Below are 21791 nucleotides of genomic sequence, written 5' to 3'. Positions count from 1 at the left end.
GTTAAAAGCACCATTTTACATTAATAAATTGTAACTAATAATTTAATAATGAACCGCAGTTTCTTATTAAGGTTTATAACCTAATAAAATTTCAACTATTGTTAATAATTTATTAAAATGAATCCTTCACTAAAATCATTCCCCTCAATGCACTTTTTTTCCCTTTTTAATAAATGCGCGTCGTGGGATGGGCACGTATAGTCCTTTAAGCTGACATTGTTTATCAAATTTTTGGTTATATCCTGATTAGGTTTTTGAGGTATAATGGTTTGCTTGTGTGATACGATTACGGGTGCGGTTTGTAGTTTTTTCTCTTTTTTGCCGGATACGGGGTTTTGGGTGCCTGCTTGTTGCATAGCATGAAGCTTTTGGTCACATATGTGTAGGGGTCATGCCGAATTTTTTCTAGGATAGAAATGATGCAGCTCCTCCAAACAGTTTACAATTCTGTGCTGTTTAGTATCTGCATATGAGAATGTCATGGTTTGTAATAGTTTGTCATCAGTGTAGTACACACCATGCCCTCCTTTTGCGAGTGGACAGAAGCCCACCCGACTGAAACACTTTTAAAAGTTGAGCAGACGCATACGCTGGGAGATGCTATTAATTTTCTCCTCTTCTACAAAAGCGGATGGCTACTGCAGCTCCAAATCCACAGACTGTTGATAATTAGGGATTGATCACTATCTTCGATGACATGTATATCAGTTCTTGAGCTTGCCCCTTGTTGAAAACCCTATTTTACCCATATGCAAGGTGAGTGTTAGAGTAGCAATGCTATTGTATTGGTACCTGGAAAGCTAGCAGGTGCTAGATCTGAAGTAGACTCACCCCATGCTAGCTTATTCTGAGTCTTGAGATTACCAAAATGGCCTCGGAGACCCAGAATTGATCAATTAATCCACCCTGTTAGGTCAAGTAATCCACTCTCTCAGGGCTGTAGCAACACAGGCCAAAACCCCCAATTCTCTCTGGGTTGTGTATGTTAGGCGAATCTGCAATCTAAGGAGTTTAGTCCGTGATATACATTGACCCATTCAGAGACCCAATTCAGAGTTCTCGATACCCATTGACGAGAAGTCTGCAGAAAGGGAGGGGAGGAAAATAGGGCAGCTTCCAGGAGGCTCCATGGTTGAGCAGGATCTTGACAACGTCTGTCTGACCTGCTACCACTGCATAGTGAAGAGGAGTATAGACTACAGTATCTTTGCTTAATATGCCAGCACCTTCTTGAAGGAGATTGCAAACAGCAAGTGTATGACCCTTGAATGCAGTACAAAGAAGAGCAGTCCATCCATGTTGCAATGTCGATCGAAAGCCTTAACCCTGCTAAGCAGCTTCTTATTGTTCCAGTAATTAATTAACACCTGTGTATTGTTTTTCACACTTGCTGTCAACACTGAAAGAGGACCAGTGCTGAATTCAACCTCCTCTTCGGTTACGTTTGCTTTTCCTTACTCTCGGGTATGCCTCACATTCCGATTGTGTCACATCGTCTTTCTTCTACGAGATACCGGGTTTTTTGCTGCCCTGTCAAACATTGCCTCCCTTAGATGGAACAAACACAAGCTTCAATTTCTTTGGTCCCTTGATCACAGTATCGGTAGCTCTAAGAGGCCACTTCTTCTCTAATGCCATGGCCATGGAAGCCTCTGCAAAACTGCGAATTGAATCATCAATATTATACATACTCAAGGCCACTCCACCAGCTCCCTCAAAATCAAAACACCTCCCCACGACTCTGTCTGCCTCCCCTTAGAAAAGCATCCACGTTTTTCCCCTCTTGTTTCCGTTTTTTGCTTTTTCTTCAGGCTCCTCTTTTACCATCACATTGCCATATTTATGGCATGCTCCCAAAACACACATCTAGATTTCCCAGTTAGCCCGCATTAGCATTTCTGATAGAATGCTGTCTATTCTCTTGAACTCACCTGCGTGTCCTATCTCTATTATGAGAAGTGTATGTTCAAATTGTGCAGACATACTACAATCAACTGTTACCACAGTCCAATTGTCATCCCATAATTCATCTTCAATGCTCCCCATTGTCAACATTGGCTCTATTGTGAATGTCTGATCAACCACCGTACGTCCAGGATTGTTATTACAAAAGTGTAGTATTGTAGGTGAAGAATGAACACTCAGAGAGGCTCTTGACACAAGTCTGTAAATCGGTGTAGTCCGTGTAGAGCAAACACCAACACCTATCTCCTAAGAATTCTACCAAGGATTTACATCCTCTTCAATGAGACGATCATTGTGCATGGTGTGGCTTTCCAGCATGGATATAACTTGAAATAAGAGAAGTCCATGAGTATTCATTGTGATAGGGTAGCCTATCAAAAACATATTGGGCATTCGACAAGCTCCCACATTCCACCAGCATAGGGACAAGATAATTTCCAATGACTGCATTGGACTCCAGATTTTGTTGGCGCATATAGGCATGTAATTGCTTGGCATAATTGAGGTTCTTCTTCTGCCTATAGTCTTGCAGGATGCTTATCAACTCTTCACAATCATCATGGTGATATAATTGTAAACACAGCAGGAGACTTTGAGTGCAGTTGGGATGTATAAGCATGTAAACACTGAGCGTAATTTTCTTGCACCATGTTGATTGTGCTGCTCTTCCCTATTAAAGCCAGTCTCGCCTGCATTGATGGCTTTCATTGCAACAGAAGAAGAAAAAACGTCTTGCATGATGTCGATCAAGACACAATGCAACCTAGCCTGTTTGCTTTGAGTGCTTTATTTGCAGTAGAAGAAGCAGCATTGGGCCTATGCATCCTCTGTCCTTTTGCAATTTACCATGAAAGGAGTTCCTCTGCTTCATCAATCCATGGTGCAATGGCATCTTCTTTACATCAATCCATGGTGTAATGTCTGGAAACTCAAATAATCCATTCACTAGTACCTAGTGTCATATCTCCCTTTATAGATACCACCATTCAGAACAACAATTGAGCAAGGTGTGGGGTCAGGATCTCATCAGTAAAGTGTCACAGACTTAGCTGCATGTAACAGATGATAAAAGCAAGTGATTCCTTTGTGAGCCGATTCATGCAGACTCTTGCACTTGCAAAAGGAACTTGTGGTGTCAGGCTATGGCTTACCTTTCTTCAAAAAGGGTGTTGCATGCCTGAAGGCCAATGACAAATATTGCCTTGCAAGGAATACAACCTTCTTCTTGCATTTGTTTGTAGCACGATAAACTGCTTTCCACTTGACCTTGCTCAACATAGGCTGAAAGCATCCCATCATTCCCACCATTGTTGAAGGAGGATCTATCAAGTGCAACCCGAGCTGAAAGGAAATGCAGCAAAAGACCCCTCTCTCTACTATACTGCCCACGGAGAACAAAAATGCAAACACAACAACTATGTACAAAGCAACAAATGTCACACACACAACTTTTTGGTGGATTCCACACCTCGGATGCACAGCAATACGACATCCACCCCCTCTAATCCTGCGCATCCTCCGGATGGGCCAACTACCCATGATTGTTATCATCAAGATTCACAAATAGATCAATCTCTTCATTATGCTTTTCCGGTATATCAACAAGATTATCTGACATATCATCTGTCTCTTCCATTGAAGTTTCTTCTCGTTGCCCTTCTCTTGGAAATTCTAGATGATTCTCCCCCTTCAAAAGTGTGCATAATTGGCTTAGACTTCTCTTTGCTTGGATGGGAAGGATTACCAAAAAAGGGAATTGCATGGGAGTCTTCAATATTTTGAGGTTCCCTAAAATACAAAATCAAAACATACCTATATTACAACAAATAAAATATAATAACAGTTTCACCCAAACACTAATGAACATTGCCTATACCAAATGTGATCCCCCTCATATTTCTTTGATATTTATTTTGTTATATAAAAAATAATAAATAAATTATTAAAAAATAACTAAGGTGCTTTATTTTTTCTTGTCAGTGGTTTTTACTTTTTTGATTGGATTCCTTGCATTTGGGACTACTCAGTGTGCCCTCAGTCTCTTGCATACACACCCCTACTAGGTATCTGTTTTTCATGCTTTATTTATTTTGGTCATCCCTTAACCATAGTTAATGGTTAAAATGAACTTTATCGACCCACTTTTTCATGCGCGCTCACGCTAAACACATCTTTTTTTCATAACTTCAAATCAACCCGTCATTCACTTTGCACGCACTATGTGTGCTTCAGAAGCACTTTAATTTTAAATAAAAAAGAACCAGCTGTCACAAAAATGCACGCGCTGAAAAGAAGAGCTCTTCAGATACATTAAATTTTTAATCAATGAATATGCATTTAGAGACCTGAGTTTGGGGATCGTACTCCAGGTTTCGTTAAAAGCACCATTTTACATTAATAAATTGTAACTAATAATTTAATAATGAACCGCAGTTTTCTTATTAAGGTTTATAACCTAATAAAATTTCAACTATTGTTAATAATTTATTAAAATGAATCCTTCACTAAAATCATTCCCCTCAATGCACTTTTTTTTTCTTTTTAATAAATGCGCGTCGTGGGATGGGCACGTATAGTCCTTTAAGCTGACATTGTTTATCAAATTTTTGGTTATATCCTGATTAGGTTTTTGAGGTATAATGGTTTGCTTGTGTGATACGATTACGGGTGCGGTTTGTAGTTTTTTCTCTTTTTTGCCGGATACGAGGTTTTGGGTGCCTGCTTGTTACATAGCATGAAGCTTTTGGTCACATATGTGTAGGGGTCATGCCGAATTTTTTCTAGGATAGAAATGATGTAGCTCCTCCAAACAGTTTACAATTCTGTGCTGTTTAGTATCTGCATATGAGAATGTCATGGTTTGTAATAGTTTGTCATCAGTGTAGTACACACCATTGAAGTTTCTTCTCGTTGCCCTTCTCTTGCAAATTCTTCCAATGCATAATCTTCATCATCTCTTTTCTTGAAAATCTTGATTCTTTTTCTAGCAATAGGCACTATAAGCACTGTTCCATCCAATTCTGTCAACTCATATGTTGCATTATGAAAGACATTCCTGACTATGTACGGCCCAAACCATCTTTTCACCATCTTTCAAAGTGCAGTATGCTGATTTTCAAGGCTGCGATCAAAGACCAATACCCAATCTCCCTCTTCTATTGCTCTAGGCCGCAATCGATGCCTGTTGTCAAACCTGTCCTTTTTTCTTAGTCTAGCAACCTTCAACCTGTCAATAGCTAGCTGAATATCCTCTGGTCTCCTCTCCAACTGTCGAATCCGAAGAGCTAAGAGCTCCTCTCTCGTCAAATCCTCCTGCCAAGGTAAAACTGACCAAGTCAAAGTATAGGTCTCAATCGGCATAACAGGTTTCTGACCATACATCAACTCTGCAGGCATATATCCTGTAACACCATATTTGGGAATATGGGAATTTCCCATAAGTATGGGACATGTGGTCAAATCTTTGGATTTGTCATAACTTGAACACTATAATTCCAAATCGAGCGATCTATAGCTCAATAGATTCCATTTTTCGAGCACTTTCCAATGATGGGTCACATCATATGGTTTTGAGAAACTAATGGGCATGTTATCCGGGTGCCACCTTTTTAGTATTCAAAAAATGGGAATTAGGAGATTCCCAAACTCACTAATATTGTGTTCTGTGGTAACACTATGAGTCGTACGATCAGCCCACAAAGCAAATGGTAGAAGTCTTGGCCATTCTCCAATCCATCCTCTGCATGCTTTGGCTAATGCTTTCACTATCGGCAGATGCCCTCTTTCACTCTTCCCATTTCCCTCTGGATTATATGTTGTAGTTAGAGCCAACTTGATTCCTAGCTGAGAGAAAAACTCCCTAGCTTCATCTGCATCCAATTCACCACGATCCGCAGTGATCTTACCCACACAACCATACCTGCAGAAAATTTCCTCCAATAAGAACTTACACACTACACTAGTGGTATTCATTCTCAAAGATCTGCCCTCAACATGATTGGTAAGATCCTCTCTAGCCAAAACAATATACCTCATCTGCCATAGACCCATAGGCATAGTAACCAAATCAATTACCCACTTATAATGAATACATAGCGGATAGGTCGGATGAAGCTCACTGCTATGTGTGCAAAATGAGGTATCCAAATCATATAAAACACACAAGCTCCAATGAATCTCCGTACCTCTGAAGTGGTAGAACAATACTCTGCAATCTTGCCTATAGCATTCACCTTATCAGGTGAGGGTTTCCTGCCATAATACCCACACATATGTCCAACAATGACAACCTCATTCACTCCAAAAATAGATTTTTGCCCTGAAAGTGTCAAGTTCACTTCTTCTAACCTGGCCAAAATCTTCTCACATGCTGAAATATGATCAGCCACAAAGTATCTGCATCCCTGATCATTTAGACTCTCATTTTTCTCTTCTTCTGCACACCCCTTAATGGGCACATCATCCAAGAAAGGCATAGTAAGCTGAGGTATGTAATCTCGAAGGACCTTATGCATGGCATTCATCATATGCGCAACAGAATTAGTGGCACCTTGAGGCAAGGTACACATCCTGACAAGCCCAATAGGAGTTCTCATGGTGGTTATGTCCCTGCTTTCCAAAGCCAGCTGAAACTGATCATATCTTGAATACAAATCACCTAAAGAATAGATGGCACGTCCAGCAAATGCTTCTGCAAACTCATCCACAACTGGACCTATACCAACATTCCTGATAGTAACTTTGTTCACTGGCTGCATATCCTGAATAAATCAGAGAGTACCATTCTTCTTTGGAACTGTAAACCACCTGTTTGAGTATGGTGCAGATGAAGGCTCAAGAATTCCCATCCTGATTTTCTCATTCAATAAATCAATCAGCTTTGGCAGGTGTGCCTTAGGCACTGGAATAGGTCGGAGATTCCATGGAATATGAGGAATAGTAAAAATGACCATAGGAGCAACAATATCAGGATTCACACATCCAATCTCATGCGGGAAAAAAACAAATCCCCTTCCATGTCATTCAAGCATCTCCTGAAAGCATTGCTTCTTTGTGGGTAGCAAGAAATCACCATTTCCAATTTTTAATTCAGCAAGAGTCTCTGCTGAAAATTTATGGCCTATATGCTCTGGATTCCTCAAAATTGGCTATTTGGCAGCCCTCTCTATTTGTTGATCACTGTCAGGTGGAAGTGGTACAGCTACCGGCTTCACCTTCTTATCCACAGTTTTGTATTTCGTGTCAACCCTGGCTTCATTATGCTCTTTTGCATTACTCAAATCTTGCTGTAAATCAGCAATTCTGCACTCCAATGGCTGAATATCCTCAGCCCTCTGCTCTATGGACTGCATAGAAACAGCCCTAAACTCTGGATGCTGAAATATTTCAGCAGTAAACTCTGTTGGCTGAAAGTTTTCAGCCCTCTGTGTCTCTGAAAGCTGATCATAACCAGCTGGAAACTCTGTTAGCTAAATTTCTTCAGCACTCAACACTCTTTGTTGAGTTACCTCAGCCTCTAACTCAATCTGTGACACAAAATCTGCAATTTCATGAAACATGTCCAGGGACTGCACTAATACATTACTGTGACAATTCTGCATATCAGTTTTCAGCATATCTTCCATCTCTTCCTTCGTATCTGCACAAATCACACTGTCATACATTCCATCTATGTGCTCATCATCCTCCAAAATTCCTGCATTTTTCAAAATTTTCTCCTTCCTGCATATATACTGCCTGGCAGCTCTAGGAAACCTAGAAGTCTTCTGATAGCTCATCGAACTGTTTGCTGAAATCCCAACAAAACCGGAGGAGAAAACACCGTTGCCAGGAGGCGAGAACTCCAATCTCCTCTGCTCTGTACCACCGTCGTCTCGCAAAATGGTGGTACCTAATGAAAACTCGAATCCCTCAGAGTGGGCAAAGGTGCATCTCTGAGAGTATCCCTGTTTCTAACATGGTTCACACACACAGTCATAAACTGAACTGCTCTCATGCCATCTTTACTGCGAATCCGTGCATAAGCAGAACCATCATCCATTACCTTTGTTTCCATGCGCATCTCTGTGATGAATGGCTGACCAAGAATTATGGGATAAGAGCATGAATCCTGCACAAAGAAATGAAAATCCTCCTCTACATCACCAATAGAAACCCTCACACTGGGACAGGCAGCATACAAATCACCTGCAGTGTTATTGGCGGCTCTCATACGCCACCCATGCTCTACATCCATAGGCCATCTATTACTCTCATAAACTCCACGAACTATGAGATTAATCTTTGAACCATGATCCACCAATGCAACATAAGGCACCTGTTTCTCTCCAATCTTTACCATCGTCTCTATAGTTGCCCTAGCCCAATGGCTCTGTGAAAAGTGACTACGCGGTATCAAGACAGGCTCATCAGTTTCAGCATAATGCATAGGATGAACCCTCTTCTCTACCTGCGAAAAAACAGAAGCATTTTCAACCATAACCTCATCCTCATCCTCATCCAACTCCCCAATCAAAACTCCCTGTGTATTGGTGGTAGACAATGCATGTCTTTTCCTCTTCAGGACCTCCTGAAACTGATCCTGAAACTCTCTTTTCGAGATGCACAAAACCTCAAAAATAGTGAAAGTCACCTCACTGCCAAGTATCTTGTCATTAAAGATTTTCTTCATGTCTGTAGATGTCTCAATATCGGACATCAATCTAAACCCTGGCTGCTTTCTCTCTCTAGGCTCTTGCCTCTTTTCTCTCTTTTGAGCATCTTCCATCTGTCGATCTGGCCCTGATCTTGAAGACGGTCCTGCAGTAGGTGGAGTAACAAACTCACCCCCTCTAGTCTTTTTAGCTGCACTTGGATTTTCTTCATCCCTCTTACGCTTCTCCTCAACAAGTACATCTGCTCCATGAGACTTAGCCAAATAATCATAAATAGAGTACCTGTCAACATGCGAATCCCAACCTGTCTCTAATCTGATGCTAGAGCTTGCACTAGTCAAAACAGTTTGCTGAATTTTTCCCTTGTTTGCAGTCTCCATAGCATAAGTCCATAGTGCTGACTGAGTCTCTGATCCCTTCTCAATCTAGACTCCATATGCAGAAGCATCACCTCTAGTTGTCACATAAGAAGTACACGCAACCATGTCATCCATTAACTTCTTCATTCCACCTTTACCAAAGTTGGTAGCAAGTGGAGCTCCTGTCTCAGTCAACCAAATCTTACCATCTTGTCCCTAATATACCAAATTCTTCCTCCTCGCATCCTAAAAAGATTCACAATCCCTGCAATGATGATGGTCCGTACTATCGCACCAAATACATCTCCGATATCTCCTAGGTGCACTAGGAGCACTCCTAGGTACAGTAGGAGCACTAGAAGAAGTAGTAGGCGCAGTCGAAGCAAATTGCTCTTTCAAATTTTCCACCAACTCCGCTTTAACTGACTCCAGTGTCAAATCCGTTATGCCTTTGATTATGTCATCAAGAGAGGTAGGCACCGATGGAGTGGATGGTTTTGGAGCAGAAGGTGCAGGCATCGGTCGTGGAACAAGAGGGATAGGTGGAGTGGAAACAGTAGGCACTGGCATAGGCCAAGAAATTGGCTGAGGAGGAGAAGAAATAACAGGGATAGAAGCAGGCATAGGAGCAGATGATGGTGTAGGTGTCATGGAACCATTCTATAGGCGAGTCTTCCATATCTTCCTCTTGGTCAAAGTCGAGACTGCATCCTGAGCATCCTGCCAATCCGTTTTAAGACCCATAGGCTTCGTGCGATCCTCAAGAAGCTCACCCAATTCTTCTTGAAGAGCAGGATCTGCAGCTTGCAAGAAAAGCTCAACTTTTTCAACATCCAATGCTCTTTGTTCAATGGCATCAAGCTGACTATACCTCTCTTCAAATTCTCGAATCAACTCCAAAGCAGCTAGACCTTTGTTTGCCATGTAGACCCACTCTCGGAATGACCGCCGAGTAGCCATACCAAAGTCCTCAAGGAAATATTCTTCTTTCAAGGCCTTCTTAAAATCTTGCCAATGTGTATTTTGAATAAAAAGATCAGTCACTTTCGCCCTCAAGGTGGGTGTGACAAGACGAAGGAAATACTTACTCATAAGTCCAACTGGAACTCCGAAAAACCCCATCTTGATCTCATATGTCTTCAAATATGCTGAAACATTACGGCCATCAAATAGCTTCTTCTCATTCTCAACTGCTTCAATCGCTTTAGTCGTGTTGTTTGCATTCTCCTGCTCCGAATCGAGTTGCCTTTGCTGAGACAACTGTTGTTGATGTAATTGTTGCTGCTGCTGCATATACAATTGTGTCTGCTAATTTTGGAGCTGCATATACATAGACATATTCTGCAAAATCTCCTTTAGATCCTCTGTTGAAGTACTTGACGCAGCAGTCATTGATGGAGCTGAAGTAGAAGATGCAGCTGGAATTGTAGAAGAGGCTGAAAGAGAGGCTGAAGTATCTCCCATCCTGAAATTTCTGCGACGCTTTCACGTCGGGTTCACCAAAGATGTCAAAGGGTTTTCGAAAGCAAAGTCGCAACCACAGAGGACCTTGACTAATTTCAGGTAGAAAATCAATCATACGAATAAGCAAGATGAAAGGATTTATGAGCAGCAATAGATCTGCCAAGCTCCCAACAAGACCTCGCTTATGCAATGACGACAAGACTGAAAGTAAGCTTTCAGCTGAGCATAGAGTCCATCCTTCAACATAGGTACCTACAGTATAAAACTAGTTATCAACTACAGACAGAAATTTTAGCATTGTCCTTTCAGCAACATCAACCAAAGGATGGATCCATGGACCCACAGTCTTAACAATAAACCCACAAGGAAAGGTAAATAACTGATCTTGTCAAAGCAAGAGTCTCTAAATCTTATCAGAAATGATGCAGCTCCTCCAAACAGTTTACAATTCTGTGCTGTTTAGTATCTGCATATGAGAATGTCCTGGTCTGTAATAGTTTGTCATCAGTGTAGTACACACCATGCCCTCCTTTTGTGAGTGGACAGAAGCCCACCCGGCTGAAACACTTTTGAATGTTGAGCAGATGCATACGCTGGGAAATGCTATTAATTTGCTCTTCTTCTGCAAAAGCGGATGGCTACTGCAGCTCCAAATCCACAGGCTGTTGATAATTAGGGATTGATCACTACCTTCGATGACATGTATATCAGTTCTTGAGCTTGCCCCTTGTTGAAAACCCTATTTTACCCATATCCAAGGTGAGTGTTAGAGTAGCAATGCTACTGTATTGGTACCTGGAAAGCTAGCAGGTGCTGGATCTGAAGTAGACTCACCCCGTGCTAGCTTATTCTGAGTCTTGAGATTACCAAAATGGCCTCGGAGACCCAGAATTGATCAATTAATCCACCCTGTTAGGTCAAGTAATCCACTCTCTCAGGGCTGCAGCAACACAGGCAAAAACCCCCAATTCTCTCTAGGTTGTGTATGTTAGGCGAATCTGCAATCTAAGGAGTTTAGTCCGTGATATACATTGACCCATTCAGAGACCCAATTCAGAGTTCTCGATACCCATTGACGAGAAGTCTGCAGAAAGGGAGGGGAGGAAAATAGGGTAGCTTCCAGGAGGCTCCATGGTTGAGCAGGATCTTGACAACGTCTGTCTGACCTGCTACCACTGCATAGTGAAGAGGAGTATAGCTTGCAGCATCTTTGCTTAATATGCCAGCACCTTCTTGAAGGAGATTGCAAACAGCAAGTGTATGACCCTTGAATGAAGCACAAAGAAGAGCAGTCCATCCATGTTGCAATGCCGATTGAAAGCCTTAACCCTGCTAAGCAGCTTCTTATTGTTCCAACAATTAATTAACACCTGTGTATTGTTTTTCACGCTTGCTGTCAACACTGAAAGAGGACCAGTGCTGAATTCAGCCTCCTCCTTGGTTACGTTTGCTTTTCCTTACTCTCGGGTATGCCTCACATTCCGATTGTGTCACATCGTCTTTCTTCTACGAGATACCAGGTTTTCTGCTGCCCTATCAAACATTGCCTCCCTTAGATGGAACAAACACAAGCTTCAATTTCTCTGGTCCCTTGATCACAGTATCGGTAGGTCTAAGAGGCCACTTCTTCTCTAATGCCATGGCCATGGAAGCCTCTGCAAAACTGCGAATTGAATCATCAATATTATACATACTCAAGGCCACTCCACCAACTCCCTCAAAATCAAAACACCTCCCCACAACTTTGTCTGCCTCCCCTTAGAAAAGCATCCACGTTTTTCCCCTCTTGTTTCCGTTTTTTGCTTTTTCTTCAGGCTCCTCTTTTACCATCACATTGCCATATTTATGGCATGCTCCCAAAACGCACATCCAGATTGCCCATTTAGCCCGCATTAGCATTTCCGATAGAATGCTTTCTAATCTCTTGAACTCACCTGCGTGTCCTATCTCTATTATGAGAAGTTTATGTTCAAATTGTGCAGACATACTACAATCAACTGTTACCACAGTCCAATTGTCATCCCAAAATTCATCTTCAATGCTCCCCATTGTCAACATTGGCTCTATTGTGAATGTCTGATCAACCACCGTACGTCCAGGATTGTTATTACAAAAGTGTAGTATTGTAGGTGAAGAATGAACACTCAAAGAGGCTTTTGACACAAGTCTGTAAATCGGTGTAGTCCGTGTAGAGCAAACACCAACAACTATCTCTAAAGAATTCTACCAAGGATTTACATCCTCTTCAAAATTGTGCAGACATACTACAATCAACTGTTACCACAGTCCAATTGTCATCCCATAATTCATCTTCAATGCTCCCCATTGTCAACATTGGCTCTATTGTGAATGTCTGATCAACCACCGTACGTCCAGGATTGTTATTACAAAAGTGTAGTATTGTAGGTGAAGAATGAACACTCGGAGAGGCTCTTGACACAAGTCTGTAAATCGGTGTAGTCCGTGTAGAGCAAACACCAACAACTATCTCCAAAGAATTCTACCAAGGATTTACATCCTCTTCAATGAGACGATCACTGTGCATGGTGTGGCTTTCCAGCATGGATATAACCTGAAATAAGAGAAGTCCATGAGTATTCATTGTGATAGGGTAGCCTATCAAAAACATATTGGGCATCCGGCAAGCTCCCACATTCCACCAACATAGGGACAAGATAATTTCCAATGACTGCATTGGACTCCAGATTTTGTTGGCGCATATAGGCATGTAATTGCTTGGCATAATTGAGGTTCTTCTTCTGCCTACAGTCTTGCAGGATGCTTATCAACTCCTGCATTCCACAATCATCATGGTAATATAATTGTCAACACAGCAGGAGACTCTGAGTGCAGTTGGGATGTATAAGCATGCAAACACTCAGCATAATTTTCTTGCACCATGTTGATTGTGCTGCTCTTCCCTATTAAAGCCAGTCTCGCCTGCATTGATGGCTTTCATTGCAATAGAAGAAGCAAAAACGTCTTGCATGATGTCGATCAAGACACAATGCAACCTAGCCTGTTTGCTTTGAGTGCTTTATTTGCAGTAGAAGAAGCAGCACTGGGCCTATGCATCCTCTGTCCTTTTGCAATTTACCATGAAAGGAGTTCCTCTGCTTCATCAATCCATGGTGCAATGGCATCTTCTTTACATCAATCCATGGTGTAATGTCTGGAAACTCGAATAATCCATTCACTAGTACCTAGTGTCATATCTCCCTTTATAGATACCACCATTCAGAACAACAATTGAGCAAGGTGTGGGGTCAGGCTCTCATCAGTAAAGTGTCACAGACTTAGCTGCATGTAACAGATGATAAAAGCAAGTGATTCCTTTGTGAGCCGATTCATGCAGACTCTTGCACTTGCGAAAGGAACTTTTGGTGTCAGGCTATGGCTTACCTTTCTTCAAAAAGGGTGTTGCATGCCTGAAGGCCAATGACAAATATTGCCTTGCAAGGAATACAACCTTCTTCTTGCATTTGTTTGTAGCACGATAAACTGCTTTCCACTTGACCTTGCTCAACATAGGCTGAAAGCATCCCATCATGCCCACCATTGTTGAAGGAGGATCTATCAAGTGCAACCCGAGCTGAAAGGAAATGTAGCAAAAGACCCCTCTCTCTACTATACTGCCCACGGAGAACAAAAATGCAAACACAACAATTATGTACAAAGTAACAAATGTCACACACACAACTTTTTGGTGGATTCCACATCTCGGATGCGCAGCAATACGACAACGCTTCTCCTCCTGTTCAGTATGTCTCATTAATCAGTAGTGATCATTCTCCCCTACTGACTTCTGAGCGTATCACGAAAGCAGGCCTTGCAACTTTCGTGGCTGCTTCATTCCCTTTGATTCCAGACGATTGAGCCATATGTGATGAGTTTCTTGTGTAATACAGTAAAAAATTGGGCTTGGTTCGTGGTACTTCCATGGTTTTGACCCCTAGAGGGTTAGGGAAGGCTTTGTGTCTTCCCTACAAAAAGGAGAACCCTTTGTTAAAGCCAGACAATTATTCTCAAATGACGAGATTCTCAAGCTGTTACAGAAGCAGACTAAAGAGGTCTTTGATGTCAAGAAGGTGATTAACACTTCAGGAGTGTCTTTCTCCATGATTACTAATCCTCTCTGGAAGCTAGTCTGCTAATTTCTCTAAGACAGGTTTATGCCCGCCAAGACACCGTCCTACTATTTGTCCAAGGAGCTCTTCATAGCTTACAGGATGGTGCTAAAAGGGGTCGCCATTGACTGGAGTACTTACCTTCTTACGAAGATGGACCAACATTTTGTCAAAGTGACTAGAGAGAATGTTACCAATGTAACCTATGGTTCATATTTATATGCTTTCTTGACATATTCAGGCCTTAAGAAGGGTGTGCTTCCTTCTCCTCCATCTAATCAAGTACCTTCCCCTCCACCTTCTGAGGATTTAGAACCCATTGACATAGATGATCTTGATTCCCCTCCTCCATTGGTATTTTACTAGAAGGAGTAGTTGTAGGAAGATGATTTTGCACAAATACTACTGTTAAGACTACTTCAACCTAGAAACATTAAGATAAGCTCAGAATGAATGAGCAGACATTCAGTCCTATTTTTACATGTAATGAAGTAAATAAGGCCAATGACAGGCTAAAAGCCTTTTAATAAGATTAGAGGTCTAGGGATTAGGGTTTGCTATAAATAGGTAGCCTAACCAAAGTTAGGGGCCTTTTGTCATTATGAACTTGGAAGTCATGTAAGTTTTCTTGGTAGTCACATTAGTTCATGTCTTTCACCTACATGGAGATGAGTTTCCATGGCACTAGCTTGTTTCAAGCATTTCCTTCATGTTTCATTAGGTTAATACATTTTAGCTTCTTTTCCATGTCAATTCCATTAGATTAGGCAAGTTTGATTCAGTTAGAAGATCCCTTCATTTCAATGGTATCAAAGCCTTGCTTTGATCCAAGGCAAGATTTAATTCCATCATTTTCATGATTATGATCTGGTTGGGGAGGTCATTTTCATGGAAGATCTGGCTATAGTAACTCTTGAGCTACTTTGGACATTTTCTCTTTCTCTTCCGAAACTCTAGTGACCTCTGACTGACGCTCTACTAACTGAATTTTCAAAGAAGATATTTCTTCTCTCTGGGTCTCAATCATTCGGGTCTGCTACTCCATCTGCTTAAATAGATCAGCAAGAGTGTCTTTAGTAGAGGCTAACTCTGTGGTTGCCTTATGCAAGTGGTCTTTGGATTGCATCAATTCATCATAGAAAGAAGCATATAACTATTGAACGCAAGCTGTCTCACTGAGAGTTCAATAGAACTCTGGATGTCGTTACAAAGGAAAGGAATGGCATCCTCTAACACTAAAATGTTCAGCGAAGGAACTGATATTTCCAAAGAACCCTCTCAATGTGCCCTGAATAAGTTGTTGCATGTGGGGTAGGCAGGGAGGTCAATTCCAAAGGTAGCAGGACCTCTCTCATATGCTTCAAATGATCATCCTTGGATTTGCTATAAATTAGGATATCATCAAAGAAAACAAGGTTTGGGCTTGAAAAGTAGCGGATGCATTGGAAAGGCCAAATGGCATAACCAAGAAGTGGTATTATCCTCTTTTAGTCCTAAAGGCTGTTTTGAGCTCATCTCCTTCCTTCATTTGAATTTGATAATAACCCGCCAATCGAAGATCTATTTTGGTGAAGACCTTTGAATCTTTAAGCTCATCCAAAAGATCATCAATTCGGGGATTAGAATACCTATTCTTGACCGTTGACTTGTTCAAATCTCGATAATCAATACACATGCGAAATGATCCATTCTTCTTTTTTACTAAGAGCATGGGAGAGGAAACGGTGATTGACTTTGCTAAATTAAACCCATTTTTAGTAATTCTTTGACTTGTTGCTCCACTGCTTCCCTTTAAAATTTGGACAAGTGATAGGGAGGTTTGTTGATGGGCTTTGTGTTAGGCAGCAAATCAATAGGATGGTCAATCTCTCGCTTTGGAGGTAAAGGTTATGCTGGCTAAAATAAATCCTTGTATTCTTCCAATAGCTCTTTCAATCTTGGATCCCTTTTCTTTGAAGAAGAAGATGACTGATTTGTTGATTTCCCTTCATCTACTTTTTCAACCAAAAGAGTGAAGATGCATGACTTGGCATTGATTTCTTTTCACAATTTCTTCACGGAGATGAGTTCTATTTGTTTGTGGTCTATGCCTTTCAACTCTATGTGTTATCCTTGCCAATTAAATCCCATTTGCATTTGCTCCAAGTCTAAGGTGAATTTGCCAAGTATTTTCAGCCAATTACATCCAATGGCAATGTCAATAGGCCCCATATCCAAAGTGATCAAGTCTACTTGTATTGTGCAAGAGGGCAATAACTCAATTGAAGTGCATGTACACACTTCTTTACTAGACTTATTTGCACCATTGGCAACTTGTATCCGCAAGGAAGAGTCCATATTAATGGATAGAAACTTCAGCCCATTCAAAGATTTGGTGTTGATGAAGCTATGAGTGCTACCCGTATCCACTAAAATATGTGTAACCTTGCCATTAATGAAACCTTTGAGTCTAAGTGTATTTTCCCCTTTGCAACCGGTTCATGCATCATGTGAGATGGTACACAAGCAAGCAAGAGAATCATGAATACTGCCTAGATCAAAAGGAAATCCATCCATAGGATCATAGAATTCTTCATTGATGGCATGCTCTTCTTCATGAATCTCTTCAACCATTGAGTATGCATCAAAATGCATTAAATTTCCCTCTTGATCTTCTTCTTCTTTAACTTCCACTTCTTGAGTGATCACCATGTTGATTTTTGAGTTCTTAGCTTTACAATTCAGCTTATGATCTTGTGACCACTTCTCCCCACATTTGAAGCATAATCCTTTTGCATGCATTTATCTAAGCTTCTTGTGAGGAAGGACATTGTTGTTAGAATTGTTTGGGGGCAGTTTAGGAGCATTTTCAGCTCTTGAAAAAGTACCTCTTGGCTCAGCCACATTTCTGAAAGTTTGCCCCTGTTTCTATACAAAATTTCCACCCTGTTTAGAGGCATAAAAAATGGGAAATGTTGACACTTTGATGTTATAAATGTTTTGATTATTATAACCTCTGTTTTCATGCCTAAAAGAGTCTCTTGATTGGCTAAAAACTTGCCCATATTTTGTGGGTTGATTGGAAATATTATTTCCCATACTCCTTTACTGGAAATTTCATGTATCTCTCTTGTACTTCAAGGAGTATATTTCAGCCAATTGTATGGCCTCATGTAATGTTTTTGGTTGTTGAGCTCCTACCTCCAATGATAGGGCAGGATCAAGACCAAAAATATATTTATTCAGCTTAGCAAAATCTGAAATGCCTTCAACATAAATGGAAAGATTCAAGTAAGTGTTGGAATAGTCTCTAATGGACATTCCTCTTTGAGAGCATGCATACCATCTTCTTTGAAGCCTTTCTTTTTCCAAAGGAGACACAAAGACATCAATCATTGCTTGGTTCAACTTCTCCCAAGAGTCAAATTTTTTCCCAATCTTATGCATGTAACGCCACCAAGTATGGGCGTAACATTCAAGATGAAGAGCCACGAAATAAATATTGGCTTCTTCACTTCTAGAATAAAGGGTGAACTATAACTCAAGCTTATTGATCCACTCCTCCCATTCTGAAGGTGAAGAATTATCTCCTTTGAAATTAGTGATATTGATATTTTCCTTATATTCTTTTTCATTGTAAGATGGCTGCCCATGAGAATGTTGTCTCCATGAATCTTTGTTTCATGAAATTTGCCTAAAATTAGGTAGCCCAAAACCATGAGATGAAAGTTGTCCATTTGAAACATGATCTTGGTTTGGGATGTCATGAGCTGATCTCCACTCATCATGCCTTCCACCTTTATGACCTTGATTGTTGACTGCATTTCCTTTTTGTGCATTTGAGGGCTAATGATAAAAAATCTTGTAGAAGGGGTCACGTCCATGATAATCATTATCCCATCGAGTGTTTTCTTGTTCCCCTTCATGTCTATGATTATCTTTTGGGCTGCTAAACTAAGGCCTTGGGGTATGAATGCCATGAATTTGTGAAGGATGATGGTCGCCCCTCACTCTAGATGATTCTCCCCCTTCAAAAGTGTGCATAATTGGCTGAGACTTCTCTTTTCTTGGATGGGAAGGATTACCAAAAAAGGGAATTGCATGGGAGTCTTCAATATTTTGAGGTTCCCTTAGTGGCTTGCTTCCAATTTCCTTTATGGCTGAGATAAGTTCTTGGAGTAAAGATTTGTTACTTTGCTGTAAATCAGAGATTCCTTGGTTTACTTGTGCCATCCCTTGCAACAAACCTTGATTCATATGTGTTAAGCCTTCATTCAAAGTCTTCAAATCCTTAGAAAGGCCTTCATTGACATGTCCCAACTCTTTTGACAGTAAAAGATAATCATTCCTTGCATGCTCTTCATGTATGTCATGTTGTCCTTGATGTGTGCTGTAAGCAATCCCAATGCTTAATTATTCATCTATTTAATCAATTTAATGGGATTCATTTGTGTAATTTTGATCCTCTTGAAAGTCTTGGACACCATCATTCAATGCCTCAGTAATGGAATATTTCTTCTTATACTTGGCCATTAGGAGACAGTGATGTAATAGTAGACAATTTGTCACTTAATCCCCTATGTCATGTTTTCCTTGATGTGTGCTGTAAGCTATCCCAATGCTTAATTATTCATCTATTTAATCAATATAATGGGATTCATTTGTGTAATTTTGATCCTCTTGAAAGTCTCTGACACCATCATTCAATGCCTCAGTAATGGAATCTTTCTTCTTATTCCTGGCCATTAGGAGACAGTGATGTAGTAGTAGATAGTTTGTCACTTAATCCCCTATTTCTCTCAGAATATATCACCAATCCCAATGCTTAATAGCTCTATGGGAATCTTATTATATGGATATATATGAGATTTCAAAAGATATGGACTTGTGTTGGATACTTTGGATGGAACAATGTCAAAGAGTGTCCCCTTGTATGTTGTCTGGGTGTTGTCTCAACATACCTAGTGTTAGAAAATCAACAATAACTTGAGCTCCCAATGTTGCATCACCAAAATGTTTAATTAAAATCAGAGCTTAGGATCCCCTCTTTGAATGGAGCTATCAAGTTCCTAATTTGGATTAGGACAGAATTTTCTATGATTGAATCTTCAGGTTTGAATAGGAAATTCATGCACCTTGTCCACTACTTGTAAGTACCGTGTTTGACCCTGTAGGAATACCATGGGTAGAAGAAACCCTTGTAAACCACTGTAGAAACCAAAAGAGGGTTATGGGGCACTTGTAGGACTCAAGAATAATTTGTAGATTGGTATATGGATGCTACTTGATCCGTAACAACTCTGCCCAACACCTGTAGGTACCCTGAAAATAGGAGATGCCTGCAGTCTTTCAACCACTTGTGGAACCTTGAATATGGTTGATCAATGTTGTACTAGTGCCAAACTTTGATAATGGGGAATATAGCTACACCTAAATTTGAAAATTGCATGGGCTTCGAGCCAAGAGGGGTGTGCAAAGTTCCACCTCAAGCCAGGTTGTGCATCCCTTCAAGGTATTAATCGAGAAGGTAGGGTCACCTCTTTTTTATCTTCCTGACTTGCTTGGCATCCGCTTTTCCTCGTGGGAACCAACATGGCAAGTACATTCTAATGGATAATGAAACAAGGATGCTATGCATTGACTGAAAAAGCCTTTAAATTCTTTCATGAAATGCAAGTGGGTATTGGGAAATGACTGAATTGAAAGGGCTATGGATAGAGCATTACACTTTTGCAGTGACTTACTACTTTTACAATATTCCCACTTACCATTTTCATCATTATTTCAGTCCTATGGCATAAATGTTCAATCATCCAACAAAAATCCAAGTCAAGTAGGCAGTGAGTAGCATTTATGCAATCAATTCAGCATCAACATTTGAATGGGCAGGAAAGAAATTCATCAAGTAATCATAATCAGTTCTATGCTAAATTCTACATGCCACCCTTCAATGAGAATTTAAGACGTTATATACAATCAATCTCTCTTATGAACAATGGGACTGGTTCAACAATTGGATGAAAAGAGATATTAAGCTAAAAGAAATAGAATTACCTCATTAATGTTGTTGAAGAATAGTAGATGAATCTAACCAATCAGCATATTCACCATAAACCACCACCAATAGACCAAGATTCAGATCATAAGACCAACTTCAAGAAAGCTTTGTCCAAAATAATTGCTCCCATATAATCTTCAGCTCCCAATCAATAAGATTGCTCCAATGCAATCAAGAGAAGGCAATGGTTTGATAAGAGTCTACAATAGCGTGTTGTAAATTCTCATTAGAATCATGGATTCTAGGAATTTTCAGACATTGCCATGTTCAAGAGGCTGAAAATGCTTTCAAACTTGAAGAAATTATTCAATTCAAGCCCAATCTTTGAGGAATACATTCAATTGAACCTTCTTTGGGTTGTTGACAACAAAAACCCCATGAAGCAAGATTTGATGAAAATTGATAGCTACCTTGTTTTCCCCAATCTGAGATGAAGAAAATGCTTCAATCTTGCTTGGAAGCTCCAATGTTTGCTCAATGTTGGTCCAATGTTTGATGTATATGCTTGCTCTTGCTACTAGGAAGCTAAAAGAAGCCAAGAAGAAACCAAATCTTCAAGAAATTGGAGAATTCTTCATGTTGTCCACTTTCACCTATATCTAGGGTTGTGAAGGAAGCTTCATGGTGGCTGAAGGAAAGTGAAAGATCAAGCAATAAAGTGTAGGCACTTCATGTTAGGGATGCCAATGATCAGCCAAGAGAGGGAGAAGCTTGGATGATGAAGAATATTGTTGATTCTTCAGGAGGAGAGGAGCTGAAAAAATGGTAAAACTGTTCAACCCCTTCTGTTGCTCCACGTGGTGATTATCTTGTTGAAGATCCCTCAAATAGATAGTCCATTTGTTGTTCAGGGCATCATGAACCAACTCTAGTAGGTGGCTTGAAGAGATATGATCATGGCAAAGAGAAATGAGCAAAGATCTCCTTGGCAATTTTTAGCAAGAAGCTTGGAAACATGAAAGAGAAGCTTGTTCCAAAAAGTAACCATGGTTTAACCTCTCTAAACCCTATTTAGGCTTCAATTAAGTCCATGATCCTTCAAAATGGCCCAAATTTGACCACGTATCACCAAAATGACCATGGATCCTCCATTGTTTCTTTAGACATTCTTCAAGACCATCAAATTTAGTCACGGTTTACTGCAAAGACCTTAACTAGTCACGGTTTAAATTGAATCAAATCCTGT

Source organism: Lygodium microphyllum, chromosome 17, assembly GCF_053477565.2.
Source record: "Lygodium microphyllum isolate KBCC chromosome 17, Lygodium_microphyllum_v1.1.10, whole genome shotgun sequence".
Classification (NCBI taxonomy): Eukaryota; Viridiplantae; Streptophyta; class Polypodiopsida; order Schizaeales; family Lygodiaceae; genus Lygodium; species Lygodium microphyllum.
This window is presented reverse-complemented; position numbering follows the sequence as displayed.